The sequence below is a fragment of the Choloepus didactylus genome, assembly GCF_015220235.1.
Source record: "Choloepus didactylus isolate mChoDid1 chromosome 26 unlocalized genomic scaffold, mChoDid1.pri SUPER_26_unloc1, whole genome shotgun sequence".
In the NCBI taxonomy this organism is placed as follows: Eukaryota; Metazoa; Chordata; class Mammalia; order Pilosa; family Megalonychidae; genus Choloepus; species Choloepus didactylus.
Window position 1 is genome coordinate 2905643 of NW_023637614.1, and position 15969 is coordinate 2921611.

The following is a 15969-nucleotide window of genomic DNA, read 5'->3' on the forward strand; positions in this document are numbered from 1 at the left end:
ATTCAGTGGCAGACCATTATGATATGAGCCTATCACAGTCAAAATCCTCAACAGTGACAAGTGAGGCCAGCCATAGGGGATCAGAAGTTATGTCTAGCAACTGTAAAGTAAGGAAACTCTAATGAAAGGGCAATGGCAGGAGCAGGTGAATATTATCCACTCTATGGCTTTGTTGTATCACATTCCTGAGAGCCAGGCACCTTTTTGCCCTTAAGATGACACTGTGGTCATCCCTCTTTTGGTTCAATTCCAATATCTTCTTTTTTCCTCTCTGATTTGTGTGGAAGCTATATATGTAAACATTATGCCAGCTAGTACAAGGCAAAAGAATAAAAGGACAAAAAGCCGGGCTTGGGTAACAGGAAAGAAGCAGTAGGAGCTGCCAGAGTTAGAGGATAAAAGGACTTAAAAACTAAACAAAAATGCCAAAGTTACCATCATGTTTGAACCTTCCTTTCAGAGCTGAGTCACTTGGCAGATGAAACTTGACTACAGCTCAAGAGGAGCCACAGACTGGGTAGGGAAAAGTAACATAGAGATAAAAATCCCAAGTTAAATACTGAGTAAGAGGACTATGGGGCTCTTAAGCTAGCCAGCCCATTCAACTTGAACAAAGGAGTTCATGATGCCTGAATTCTGCTTGGGAGAGGTGGTACTTTCTCAGGCACTAAGACAAAGATATTCATAAGTCTGAGAGCACAGTATGAACACTTCTATTGAACTTGACAAGAGGGAAGTAGTACCACCTTCACAGCTTGCTCAGGGATGTTGCTAGCCAGACAAACTTGTGGTGGATGGAGAATATTAAGATAAACTCAAAAAACATTTTAAATGAGACTTCTCCAGTTTATAGCTATATGATGCAAAAAAAAGTACATACAACAAAGAGTTAAGATGCTGTTCTGGTTTGTTAATGCTGTCATTTTGCAAAACACCAGAAATGGATTAGCTTTTATAAAGGGGGTTTATTTGGTTACATAGTTACTGTCCTGAGGCCATGAAGTGTCCAAGGTAAGGCATCAACAATAGGGTTCCATCACTGGAGAAAGGCCATTGACATCTGGAAAACTTCTGTCAGCTTGGAAGGCACGTGGCTGGTATCTGCTTCTTCTCAGGTTGTGTTTCAAAATGGCATTCTCCAAAATGTCAGCATCAGCTTACAATGGCCATCTTCAAAATGTCTCTCTAAACTGCAGTAGCTCCAAAATGTCACTCAGTTTCTCTCCAAAATGTCACTCTTAGCTGATTTCATTTTCTTCTGTTTGTCAGCTCCTTTATATGGATCCAGTCATTTAATTAAAACCCATCCTGAATGGGTTGGGTAACACCTCATGGAAATTATCCAACCAAAGTTCTTTCCCACAGTTGATTCAGTCACATGTCCATGGAAACACTCAATCAGTAGGTTCCAACCTAATCAACACTAATACACCTGGCCCCATAAGATTGCATTAAAGAATATGGCTTACTCTGGGGGACATGATATATATACCAGCACAGTTACCCTCTAAGTATCTGCCTATGAATAAGAATTTGAAAGTAAAAAGGACAAGCTACATCAACTTCAAGTATATTTCATATAAACCAGTTCTCAAAAATATACTTTCCAGGCACAGACATACTGTTTATGGTACACTATATACAAATGTAATAGTATAATTCAATTTATCACTAGAATTTTATTTGGTTATTACAAAATATGTAAGGGTGTATATATATATATATATATAAAAGAGATGGGGATGGAAGGCAGCCATAAAGATTAAGAATTGTCTTCAAGTTACCTCTCATGTCAGGCTAATTTTATACTACATTTTAACCTTTCCAAGAAAGTGAAATAGCTCAGATGGGCAACGGAAATGCTTAAAAACAATTGAGAAAAGCATAAGCTATAATGAAGTAAACAGATACGATCATGGGAAAAGACTTCTTCTTGCTTTAATTAAATTTTAATACTTGTAGAAAAAAAATAAGGTTATCTAACACCAAGCTGAACATCATGTTAAGGAAAAAAGGAGAAGAAGTTTAAGGTTGCTGGACTGCATCCATGGCTGACAGAGCATCTTGGACAGAAAGTTAAAATGGGAATGAGCTCTACTGAAGAAGGCTGTGCTATGAAAGCTTCTTTAGTTTCTCCCTGACTTGACCTACAGCAAAGTCATGTTTTGCAAAAGTTTCTTCTTTTTTGTTACCCAAAGTGCCTTAGGAACAACGCAAGTCCAGACTAAACATGTAGGTGACATGAAAGTATTATTCCTTTGAGCCCAAGGACTTTCAGTGCCAGGTCCACATATGTATTTAAAGGAAGGAAAACATCACACTGACTTGTATTAGATTTGAGGAAACTTGCCACCATCACATTAAATCCCATGCTCCAGACCTGCCTGCTGCTGTTTGGCATCCTTGGGACAGAAAGTCTTTAGCATCTTTTGAGCAGAGAGTGATAAGGAAATCCCATATGACTTGATGTGTGGTTAGCTTTTTTTTTTTTTTGCCTTAGACCACAGAAAAATATATTTGGTCTTGGTTAGCCCTGAGGTAAGATTCTCAAGGGGTGGAACTTCCTGGGTCAAAATTAGAGGCATAGCCCTCCTTGAAAGCTCCTGGGTGGCCAAGCTAAGACAGGTGCTGAAGGAGTTTCAGACCTGCCATTCAGAACAGAGATGGTATCAGAGGTGGAGCCTGCTGCAGCTTTAAGATAGATCTGGGTGTGTGGGGACAGATAATCTAGCTCAATTAGAAGAAGGGTGGGTGGTGAAGGGATGTAACTCACTCCTGGATAACTTCTTATGTTCATAAACCCTGAAATAAGATTAAAAATAAGAAAAATTCCCAATGATACTTCTTTGATTCAATGGTTGGTAATTAGCTGAGGGGCTAGGAACAAAGAACCAGAACCTTATTCTCCTGATCCAAGAGTCAGTACTGTCCCCACAGTATCTATTCTATAAATCTGTTGTCTCAGCCATCAGGCCAAACCCCATGGCAACACATTGGCACATGAGGGATGCCTTAAAGTGATGTGGACAGTTTCAGCTGCTAACCAGATCAGATTAGTGAATTTTTGATAAGTCATTTTTTCACAATCTGTTTTAAACCATTTTTCTTACTTCTTACAAAATAAGCACAATTCTTTTGTACATTTGAACTCTTTATATACAGAAAAGGCTTATTCATATGTAATATAAAGGTGGCTTGTTCTCCCTATATACACATTTTCCAGTTTTAAAAGATAAACTCTCCATTCAAAAAAATGAAGGAAAAAAAATGACTTTACTTTTTTTCTTGTAGTTTTGAAACATGAGATCTTACTGGTTTCAGGAAATCATGGATTTCTAAACATATTATAAGTCAAATGGCCTTTTTTAAAAAAATAACTTATATATAGTTCTTCAAACAAGTTAAATGTGACAATGTGTCTTCTACAGTAGTTTGGAGGACTGGAGGATTGACGGGATGAGCAAAAAGGCTCTTTTTGTTAGGTGAGTAGATATTAGGTAATCAGGTCTTATAGTCATTCTAAACTATGCCTGATGAGACTAGACACCTAAAACTACTCAGCTCTAGGAATTAGTTTCTTCCATCTCCATCAGAATCAAACACTCTCAAGCTCTTTGTTTCTGGAACAGCAGAATCTAGGGAGTTCCATATTTCCTGGTAGGTCAGCTTCCCATCCACATCCTGGCCAGCCTTATGGAATAAATCCAGAAGATCTTAATGCTAGAAATTCCTGGTAGAGAGTTAGGTCCTAGCTGGGCAGCTTTCTTAATTTGGTCTCCAAGAGATTGTGAAAATTTTGGCAATGCTGATGGCCTTGATGTGAAGCTCTACTTGTTCTTTATCAGTGTTCTCTGAAGGCCTGTTGCTCTTAGACTTGCTTGTGAGAGCACTGATCACCTGTAGTTTTTCTCTTAGCTTGGATACTTGAGAATCTGAATCTTCTTATGCACCATGGGACAGGCTTCCTCTCTTTTCTACCTTATTCACAGCAACCAGATTGCTTTATATCAGGTTGACTGTCTGGGTAAGATTACTGACTATCTCATTCATCCCCTCTAGTTAAAGATCATTCTCTCTGGTATCCCACTAGGGCACTGTTTACCTCCTCTAAAGAGTTGTGAAGGTACAGGATATCCTGTTTCAATTCCAAACTGTGATTTTTATTTTCAAGTTCTGATATAACTAACTGAATGTGCTGAAGTGATATGGTTGCTTCTACTGGCCTCCTTCAAGATTTGCTGATTCATATCACTCTGCAGTATTTCCATGGTTTCCTTGTGTTCATCTATGTTTTCTTGTATTGCCTCCACAGCAAGATGAATGCTATTTAAAGTATTGCTGATGGAAGATATACTCTTCTGAAGGCCCTCTACAGTGGTAGACATGCTAATTTAGTCTGAAGCTGACTTAACATTGGTTTTGAGGTGGTTTTCCACAGAAGTCAAGAAAGTAATCTGATTATTTATTACTGTGATATTTATCCAGACTTTGCTTAAGTCCAGCTCTCTAGATTCAATCTTCTCAATTTCTTTTTGTTTGCTGAGCAGTTTCTCATTAAGTTTGGGAATTTCTTGGAATGAACTTATCTTATTAGAGTTCATTGCTCTAAATTTTTCCTTGAGAGCATCCAGATCCTACTTAGGAGCAATGTGCATCCACACCAAGCCAACACGAGCCATGGCACAGGCTGCAAGGATGACAAAAGCACAGGGGGGATAACAAATTTTGCAGCATCATACATAGTGTTCCTTGACAAAGGTACTATTTCTAAGTGTGTTCCAGGAGATGGAGGAGGACACACAGATAGGTGTTTTGAATATCTGGGTCCTGTTTTCCAAAGGAGAAGGAAAAGAAACTTCTTCCTGAATGGGGGGAGGGGAAGAAGTGAGGTGTGAGATAGTGGGAACCAGTAAGTCCATCCCTGGCAGGAAAAGTGGCAGCAGGTGGAGACTCCCAGTCACTGCAACCCCAATGCAGCCCTAGGTGCTGAGAAAATGCCCAGGCTTCAAAGCTCAGGTCTGAGATGTTCACTGTCCTCTGGTCTCCATCCTGAGTTTGAAGGAAGACCTAGAATCAGGCTCCAGTGGCTGCTGTCTGGGCCAGCAGGGCACAGTACTGAGGGGTAACTGGGGCCCAGCCCACCTGAAGAGCTCCCACCCTGAGTTTCAGGTGTTCCAGCATGGGCAACTTTCTGCAATTCACATACACCACCCCCACTCCAACTGTGACTCCAGGCCCTGCTCCAGCTCCTGATGCAGCTGTTTCTGATGTGCTGAACGCTGTGGCAGTGGCCATGGGCTCCAGACTTGGGCCATTGCTTCAGCCCCAGCTCACTTCCCCCGTGGCAGTGGCCTTCCTGCCCTTTATTATTTTTTTATTTAAGTTCAGTTTTATTGAATTATATTCACATACCATACAATCATCCATGGCATACAATCAACTATTCACAGTAAAATCATATAGTTATGCATTCATCACCACAATCTATTTCTGAACATTTTCCTTACATCAGAAAGAATCAGAGTAAGAATAAAAAATTAAAGTGAAAAAAGAACACCCACACCATCCCCCCATCCCACCCTATTTGTCATTTAGTTTTTAATCCCCATTTTTCTACTCATCCATCCATACACTAGATAAAGGGGGTGTGATCCACAAGGTTTTCACAATCACACTGTCATCCCTTGTAATCTACATTATTATATAATCATCTTCAGGAGTCCAGACTCTTGGGTTGGAGTTTGGTAATTTCAGGTATTTACTTCTAGCTATTCCAATACATTAAAATCTAAGAGGTGTTATCTATATAGTGCATAAGAATGTCAACCACGGTGACCTCTTGACTCCATTTGAAATCTCTCAGCCACTGAAACTATTTTGTCTCAATTTTGCATCCCCCTTTTGGTTAAGAAGATATTCTCAGTCCCACAATGCCAGGTCCAGATTCATCCCCAGGAGTCATATCCTGTGTTGCCAGGGAGATTTACACCCCTGGGAGTTGGGACCCATGTAGGGGGGAGAGCAGTGAGTTCACCTGCCAAGGTGGCTCACTTAGAGAGAGAGAGGGCCACATCCAAGCAAAAAAGAGGTATTCAAGGGGAGACTCTTAGGCACAATTATATGCAAGTTTAGCCTCTCCTTTGCTGTACCTGCTCTTTATTTTTAATGACACTCTTCCTCTAGAGAATTCCAGGGTTTTGTTGAGGGAAATCAAGTGTGTCTGATTCCCTGTTGTATCTCCAGGATCCAGAAATTTCCTGGTAAATAAAGAATTCAGTCAAAAATATTTATTTAATGAGTAAAGGAAACATATTTTCAACATTTTATGAGGTTTCCATTTCTAATTGATAAATCCAATCAAAGTGAACAGGGTGTGCCCCATAAAATGAAACCTTGAATAGATTAGTACCTGTGTAATCAGGGTGTGTCCTCTCTAATATAGCACTGATTAGGTTTATTAACTGTTTTACCTGATATAAAAGGAAGACAAAATAGAGGTGTATTTCACTGGAGAAGAATCTGAGCAGTACAGGATTTTGGGAGAAGAGCAAAGTGCTGCTTTCCTGTGTATCTGGCTTCAGAGCCTAGTTTATCTCAATACCTCTTACAGTTTGGGTTCTGGTGAGTTCTCCATTTAATTAGATGTGAACCAGTCTGGCTCATTCTCTTTTATAAGTCTTGTCAATTTTCAGACATGTTTTTCCTCAACACAAATCCTCAAATTCTTTAAATTTTTCTACTGTCTACTCTTATTTCTCTATTTACTTAACCTGTCTCCTCATAATTGAACTGAAACATGTATTCTTTTATGCATTATCATATATTTATTTATGATAAAGGAGACCAACACTTGTCTCAAGCATTTTGTGGTATCAGTAGGCTAAGAAAACACAGGAACATATAAGAAAACCATGGAAATTTAATATATGATGATCTAAGATCCTTGTTAGTAAAATAATCTTAATACTTTTTTAAATTTCTGGAGAGTGCATTTTAAAAATGAGAAATCACTCCTTTCAATAAAAAATGCCAGTGACTAAAATGAAAATATACTGTTTGATTTTTTTTCTTAAGAAATGATATAGTCTTTATATCTAAAGAGATATCCTAATTTTACCAACTGTGTTATATTTTTTAATTTTTAACACACATCTTATTTATAGGAAAAATTAATGATGAAGCTGTCATTTAAATCAGGAATCCCTAATATTTTTAATCTTGTAGTATTTCCAGTCATTAGAACATCAGCTAAATCTGACTTAATGAGACCTATGCTGAATGTTCTTTCTTTTTCTTGGTAGTAAAATATGTACATTCTAGAATGGTGTAATAAATGTTTTCTTTGAATATAAACTTTTAGTACAAATAATTCACTTTATATAGTGTTACACTGATGCCCACAGCCTTAGAGAGAGTTGGTAGATTGCAAGTCATCTAAGAAGTAAAACAAAACACAAACAAACAAACAAAAAATGGGAAGGACTCTCTTCACATAGATTGTGTGATGGTTGGGTTCATGTGTCAACTTGGCCAGGTGATGGTACCCTGCTGTCTTGTCAAGCAAGCACTGGCCTAACCATTGCTGCAAGGACATTTGTGGCTAGTTAATAAACCAACAGGCTGGTTTATTAAATCACCAGTCAGTTGGCTACACATGTGACTGATGACTCATCAGAGGGTATGCCTTCCACAATGAGAGAATGGAGTTGGCTGGATTTAATCCAACTAATCAGTTGAAGACTTTGAAGCTAGACAGATAGAGGACCTTCACTTCTTCTTTGGCTTAGCAGTGAAGTGTTTCCTGAGGACTTCATCAAAGTTGCCAGTTCATTTCCTGAGGAGTTCATCAAACATCTTCATTGGAGTTGCCAGTTTGCTGACTGCCCTATGGAATTTGGACTCATGCATACCTGCAGTTGTGTGAGTCACTTTTATAAATCTTATATTCATAGGTATCTCTCATTGATTCTGTTTCCCTAGAGGACCATAACTAATAAGATTGCTCATATTACTGCTCAGAAAAACCCAAATCCACAAACAGGGAAGCTGCTGAGAAAACCCATAAAGGTTGCCTTTGGGACATTAGAAGAATGGTGTAATTAAAGGAAATACTCTGTTTTCCTTTATTGTATCTATATATTTTACCTAATTAGAGGGTAATTATTTTATAAAACAGGCATAACTTAATTGGATTTATCATGACTGACAGTCCAATTAATCAAGTGGTGTTCTTAAGATTCTATGTCTCCTGAAGCTATCAATGGCATTAAAAGAGAGTTTTTCTTCAGAACAGTGTTTTCGCTAGAGAACAGAAGCTCTGAGCTTCAAAGTGTAGAGGCATCATAATCAATAGAGATTTGCTTCATTGTGTTGCCTAATTTATTGAGTTCTGTTGAGTGTTGGAGAGAGTTCTTACCAGGAGAAACAGATCTCCCTTTTTCAAAAATTAAAATTTAATCAGAATGTAATTGTTTAATCTGATTAAGGCATTTGGGGGCAGATATTCCATGGGTAGGATAGAAGGTTTTAACATGACATTTCTCAGTATTTAAAATATGTAACAGTGATCAAAAGGAAACTTGCCTGATCTTACAATTCAAATGTTGGTTTTACTGCATTTAGACCAGTTTGGAGAGAGAACTTAAATAGTTGGATATAAGGGATAGATAGATAGATAGATAGATAGATAGATAGATAGATAGATAGATAGATTTAGAATGGCAAATTGGATGAGTTGTCTGAATGAGTATTAAGAGAGCAATAAAGTGGGAGTAGAAGTGAAGGGCTAATTTTGGTTGGATTCAGTGAAGGGACCCCTGAGAAGTTGAAATGTGATTGAAAGAAAGTGAATATGGAAAGGGAAGATATATTAATGGATTAGGGTGGAAATGAAGCATGAGAATAGGCCTCAGTAGAGATAATAGCAAGGTTTAATTCTGATTAGTATTTTCAGGAAGACATACAAAATATCAATCCCTGAATGACTGCTGGAGGCTTTAACTAAAATTTGAGCCTGGGGGGAATGATATTTACACTTTGGGTGTAGGAAAGGTAATGTTTTGAACTATATTTCATTTTAGGAGCCATTTATTAAGCAAATAGCCATGATAGCTCAGAAATGGTATCCAGATAATTGCTTTATCACCTTAAATTTAGAGATAGCAGTGGAAGAAACTATGTAAGTGAATAAATGCATGAAAAGCTTAAAACAAGGAAAGAAGTGGGGCTATCATTTGGTTTCAAGGTGTTCCAACAGTGGTGTTTGAGTTCTTTGTAGTGGACTTGGGGAAGGAGTGTCTAGAGCAGTTTGAATACAATCAGAAGAATGTGATCTCAGAGAAAGTGAGGAAAAAGAATGTTCCAAAGAGGAGACTGTGGTCCAATATTTTGGTCCAAAGTAAGGATTTATTTATGGGGAGATCATTAATGATCTCCAAGTTTTATGAATGAAGATGTTAGTGTTGGTTTTTGTGAGCCAAATGGTGAGGTGCATGTGAGGATATGGTAGATGCACTTTCAGTTTGACAAAGGGTGATCTGGAGAACAAGAACTTGAGAGAATTACATTCAGAGGTGATTTGCTTTAATTTTTCAACAGGGAAGAACAAAAACTGAGCTTAAATGATGAGGTGGATTGTGAAGAGGCAGAGATATTTATGATAAAGTATATTTAATTTATAATCAAATATGTAGTTCACAGGAAAACATGAGATTGAAATCATTTGGAGACATTGGACTTAACCAGAGGTAACATGACTTTTGTATTTAATAAGAGGGAAGGAATAACTGATGTGTATGCATTCAGGCATATTTGAGGATATGGTATTTAATGCAATTTGGCAAAATACATAATTCATTTGCTTAGGAGGAATTAATCTCATCTGCGGAAAATGTGAGAAATGATACAGTGCATGAGATTCAAAAGTTATTGAAAAGATTTGGAGTATTTATGGGGTATGCAGAAAAGATTTATTTAGCAATACATAGTACAGTTGATAGGTATATTTGAAACCTCCAGGAATTGTCAATCTGTGCTTAGACCAGGATCAATATCTTACTCAAGTAAGTCATGGAAAATTGCAGGTACTTGGAGTCACTGAGTATCAAGGTTTTGATTGGTAAAAGTGGTAAATAATTAGAGGGATGTAATGTTGCATTTGTAAGTATCTGCTGAAATTACAAACTCAAATAAAATGGGCAGTAAAACTTGGAGACAGGGAATGATATTTGTCATGAGGGATCAGGGCACTGTAGATCCACATGGAGAAGGATAACCTGGTTTGAGGGAGTATTTTGTGGCAAAACTAGGAGAGGAATTTGTGGCCATAGGGAGTAATTTCTGATGTTTTATGTAAGAGGGATATTCCAGATAAAAACCTCTGGGAATTTAAGCTTGGCAGACAGGCAGAGAAAACTTCTCATTTTAACTGTCATTTTCTAGCCATGTAATTTTGTTCTAATAAAATTTTCTGAACTCTGTTAATGTCATTTGATAACTTGGTAAAAAACATAAACAGCAGATTATTGTAAGGATTAAATAAGCAAATACAGTTAATCACCAAGCAGAGCCACACATAATATACCTTTTTTTCTCTTTTATCTGGGCCTCAGACACAAATTGGTGAGTTAAGCCTACTATTGCTTGTGACAAATTGTCATCATTTGTCCAAGAAATACATTTAATAGTTACATGTTTTAGGGATAATTAATGGTTTTACACAAACACACACATGTGCTTATAACCACACCATATATCCAGTGAGGGAAAGAAAATTGCATGCATGTTCCCAGAAAAGGTGATTAATATGGGACAGGTATAAACAACCCCTTTACTCAATTATCAGATGGAGCAACAAGATAGCTTCACAAACCATTTCATACTATATTTTCTGAGCCTTCTTGCCTTCAGAGGATTTTAGAATGTGACAGAAACAATATGACAATGTGCTTCTGTTACTTTCTTATACAGAGGACTTGAGGTATTGATTTGGAAGATGGAAATCACTGAGTCATACAAATGAAGTTCTTGAATTGATTAACCCAATCATGAAATAATTTTGAACTTTTATGATAAAAATCCAAATCCATTAGGGAAATATCTGAAAGTCAGGGTTGAGGGGGATGAGGAAGTGAAATCTAAAGGAGTTGAACCAAGTTGATTTAGGGCAATTGCATACAGAAAGGTAGGGGCAGGATAGAACAGGGAGGGAGTGACTGTCCAGATGGTGGGGATACACGTTGGAGAACCAATGCTAACTAATAAAACAAGAGTACTTGAATCTTAGAATTTTCACAATATTTATCTTCAAGGGAAGACCAAAATCCACATGTGGTATGAGTTAAAGATACCTATTTTTGAATCACAGAGGGGATTGAAAAATTCTGAGCACCATGGGATAATGAATGCAAGAAACATGATGATTTACATGTTCTTATCTGTAAGATATCTGTGTTCACATTTTCATTATTAACAACATGAGGCCTAGCCTCCTTATATTTGTGTTTAGGAGTTGAGAACATTTCCCTGTTTCTCTCAGTTTTACTGCCCAGTTTATTTGAGTTTGTAATTTCAGCAGATATTATTGTTGTTGTTGTGGCTCTCTTTTTATTTTTATTCTTCATTTTTAAAATTTTATTTCCTCTTCTTTTTGGAAGAAATGGAAATGTTCTCATACAGATTGTGAGGATGTGAATGCATAAATGTAATTAAAATGGGAGCCATTGATAGTTCACTTAGGATAGATTATACAGTGTGTGAATAAAACTGTTAAAAAATAAACAGTATGATACAAGTGCTAGAGAAGATTTGGAGAGACAGAAGTACCTATTCACTGTTTGTAGGGAAGTAGAACTGTGCAGACCCTGTGACCCTGTGGATAGCAGTGTAGTGGTACCAAAAGAAGCTGGATTTAGGGCTGCCATATGATCCTGCAACCCTGTTGCTTGGTGTATACTTGGATGTACTGAATTCAGGGACATGAATAGACATTTGAACACTGATATTATGGTGGTGTTATTCACAATTTGCAATGGTTGGAGGTGGCCTAAGTGTACATTGATTGATGAATGGAGGGGTGACCTGTGATGAAAACGTACAACAGAATATTGAGCCACACAAGAAGGAATGAAGTCATGGGACATGCAACTAGGTAAATGAACCTTGAAGACAACATGCTGAGTAAAATAAGCCAGAAACATGACAACTATTGTAAGGACACACCAATATTAATTAGTGTAATGAGCAAATGCTGAGAATTGAATTTGAGATCACAGTTTGTCAGGGGATAGAATGGGGGCAGAGATTGGGCAATTTCTAATAAAGGAGTTTAGAAAGTTCAATTATGCTTACTGTAAAGGTTCCTAGATTGTCAGCTGTTCCAGCAGTCACATCTATTCCTAAGTTTCAACTGTTATTTCTAAATTCTGAGATGCTGAACTCTTTGTCTGTAACCTCCTAGTTCCCTGGAAATTTGGGTGTCTGTGTAATACCTGAGATACAGAGTTAGAATTCTGCAGCTCTGAAAATCAGCATAAATCTGTACAGCAACTGTTAAAGAAGCTTAAAGAGATGAGACTTTAAGATATGAATCAAATGGACTTGGTTAGTACTAATGTAAATTAGATATTTCATGCAAACAGCAACCGGAATAAAGAGGAATAAAGAGGGAGTACCTACATTAATACAAGACAAAATGGACTTCAAAAGTAAAATAATTAAAAGAGGCAAAGACACTATATATTAATAAAAGGGTAAATTCACCAAGAAAACATAACCATCATAAATATTTATTCACCAAGCCAGAGTGCCCCAAAATTCATGAAGCAAATATTGAGAACACTGAAAGGTGAAGTAGATAACTCTACAATAATAGGTGCAGGCTTCAATACACTCCTCTCATCAATGGATAGACCATCTAGACAGAGGATCACCAAGGAAACAGAGATGTTGAAGTGTATGATAAATGAACTAGAATTGAAAAACTTTTATAGAACAATACACCCCACTGCAGAAGGATACATGTTTTGTTCAAAGGCTCATGGAACTTTTCTCTAGGATAGACAACTTGCTGGGTCACAAAGCAATTCTCAACAAATTTAAAAATATGAATATTATTAAAAAACACTATCTTGGATCACAATGGAATTAAAAGTTGGAAATAAATGGGAGGCAGATGATTGTAAAATTCACAAATATATGGAGATTAAATAACACACTCTTAGAAAGGCAGTGGGTAAAGGAAGAAATTACAAGAGAAATTAGTAAATACTTCAAGACAAATGACAATGAAAACACAACATATCAAAACTTAGGGAATGCAGCAAAGGTGGTGCTGAGAGGGAAATCTATTGCCCTAAATGCCTGTATTAGAAGAGAGATCAAAACAGAGAAATTAAGTGTTCATTTGCAGGAACCAGACAAAGAACAGCAAACCAACCTCAAAGCAAACACAAGGAAAGAATTAACAAAGATAAGAGCACAAATAAAAGAAACTGGTAACAGGAAAACAATAGGGAGAATCAAGGAAAGCAGAACCTGGTTCTTCAAGAAAATCAACAAAATTGATGGACCCCTAACTAGGCTAAAATAAAAAGAGTGAGAGAGAGAGCAGATACAAATAAAGGGAATCAGAAACAGGAAGGAAACATAACTACTGACCCTGCAGAAATAAAGTAGATAATGAGAAGCTACTATGAGCAACTATGTGTTAATAAACTGGACAATTTATATGAAATGGACAATTTCCTAGGAAAACATAAACAACCAACACTGATGCTAGAAGAAAATGATGACCTCAGCAAACTAATCACAAGCAAAGAGATTGAGTCAGCCATCAAAAAGCTCCCAAAAAACAAAAGCCCAGGACCAGATGTCTTCACATGTGAATTCTATCAAACATTCAAGAAAGGATTAATAACAATCCTGCTCAAACTTATCCCAAAAATTGAAGAAGAGGGAAAGCTACCCAACTCATTCTATGATGTCATCATCATCCTAATATCAAAATCAAAGATACTACAAAAAAAGAAAATTATAGACCAATTTCTTCAATGAATATAGATGCAAAAATCCTCAACAAAATACTTGCAAATTGATTCCAGCATCACATTAAAACAATTATACACCATGCCGAAGTAAGGTTTATACCAGGTATGCAAGGCTTGTCCAACACAAGAAAATAAATTAATGAAATACACCAATAAATCAAAGTAGGAGAACCACATGATCATCTTGATCAATGAAGAAAAAGCATTTGACAGAATTCAACATCCTTTCTTGATGAAAACATTTCAAAGGATAGGAATAGAAGGGAATGTTCTCAATATGATAAAGGCAATAAATGAAAAACCCACCATTAACATCATTCTCAATGGGGAGACTGAAAGCTTTCCCTTTAAGATCAGGAACAAGACAGGGATGCCCACTGTCACCATTATTATTCAACATTGTGCTGGAAATTCTAGCTAGAGCAATTAGGCAAGAAAAAGAAAATGCAACCAAATTGGAGAGGAGGAACTAAACTTTCACTGTTTGCAGATGACATGATTCTACATGTAGAAAATTCAGAAAAATCTACAGGAGCGCTACTAGACCTAATCAATGATTGCAGCAAACTGGTACATTACAAGATCAACATACAAAAATCTGTAGTGTTCTCATACAAAAGTAGTGTGCAAAAAGAGGAAGAAATGAAAAAGTTCCATTTATAATAGCAACCAAAAGAATCAAGTATTTAGGAATAAAGTTAACAAAGGCCACAAAAGACCTATACAAAGGAAGCTACAAGAAACTGCTAAAAGAAATTGAACAGGGCCGAAAAATTGGAAGATCATACCATGTTCAAGGACTGCAAGAGTAAATATACTTAAGATGTGAACTCTATGTAAATATGTAGATCCAAGGCAATACCAATTAAAATCCAAACAACTTGCTTTGCAGAAATAGAAAAACAAATAACCAAATTTTTGTGGAAGGTACATGTGCCCTGAATAGCCAAAAATATATTGAGAAAGAGGAACAAAGTGGGAGGTCTCATTCTACCTGACATTGAAGCATATTACAAATCTGCAGTGCTCAAAATAGCATGGTATTGAATAAGGATAGAGATAATGACCTATGGAATGCCATTAAGTGTTCTGAAATAGGCTCATCTTCAAGAAACAATAATGGAGGTGGCTTCTTACACCTTATACCCAAAGCACAAGTAACATAAGATTAAAAAAAAAACACAGATAAATGGGAACTCCTCAAAATTTAAAGCCTCTGTGTCTCAAAAGACTGTCAAAAGGGTGAAGAGGAAATCAACTCACTGGAAGAAAATATTTGGAAACCATATATCTAATAAGAGACTGATATCCTGCATAGAAAAAGATATACTACAACTCAACAACAGTACAGACAGTACAATTTTAAAATGCACAAAAATTATGAAATGGCATTTTTCCAAAGAGAGAATACAAATGGCTAAAAAAAAAACACATGAAGAAATTTCACCTTCACTAGGTATTAGGGAAATGCAAATCAAAACCAAAATGAGACACCATCTCACACCACTAAGAATGGTTGCCATTAAACAAATAGGAAACAACAAATACCAGAGAGGATGTGGAGAAATTGGAACACTTATTCATTGCTGGAGGGACTGTATAATGTTATAGCTGCTGTGAAGACAGTTTGGTGGTTTCTCAGAAAACTAGGCATTGAATTACTCTATGATCCAGCAATTCTACTTCTCAGTATATTCCCAGAGGGTCTGAAAGCAGAGACAGGAACAGACATTAGTAAAGGGGGAATAATAACCTAATATGTTCAGATTTGTTAGTGAGGGTGAATTTCAAAGTATGGGAATAGATAGGGGCAATGATTGTTAATGGGATTATAAGTATCAGAGCTTCAATGAGAGCAAACAGGATTGAAAGAGATAGTTTGAAGGCATGTATCCCACAGATCAGAACTACAAATATAGATAGA

General features: G+C 36.9%; 1 protein-coding gene and 1 pseudogene across 2 annotated transcripts in view; both read right to left on the reverse strand.

Moving 5' to 3' along the window:
• The window catches only part of LOC119525729, a 237517-nt gene that overhangs the window by 61123 nt on the left and 160425 nt on the right, over nucleotides 1-15969 (reverse strand). The window lies entirely within an intron of this gene.
• On the reverse strand, nucleotides 2576-4487 carry LOC119525718 (annotated as a pseudogene).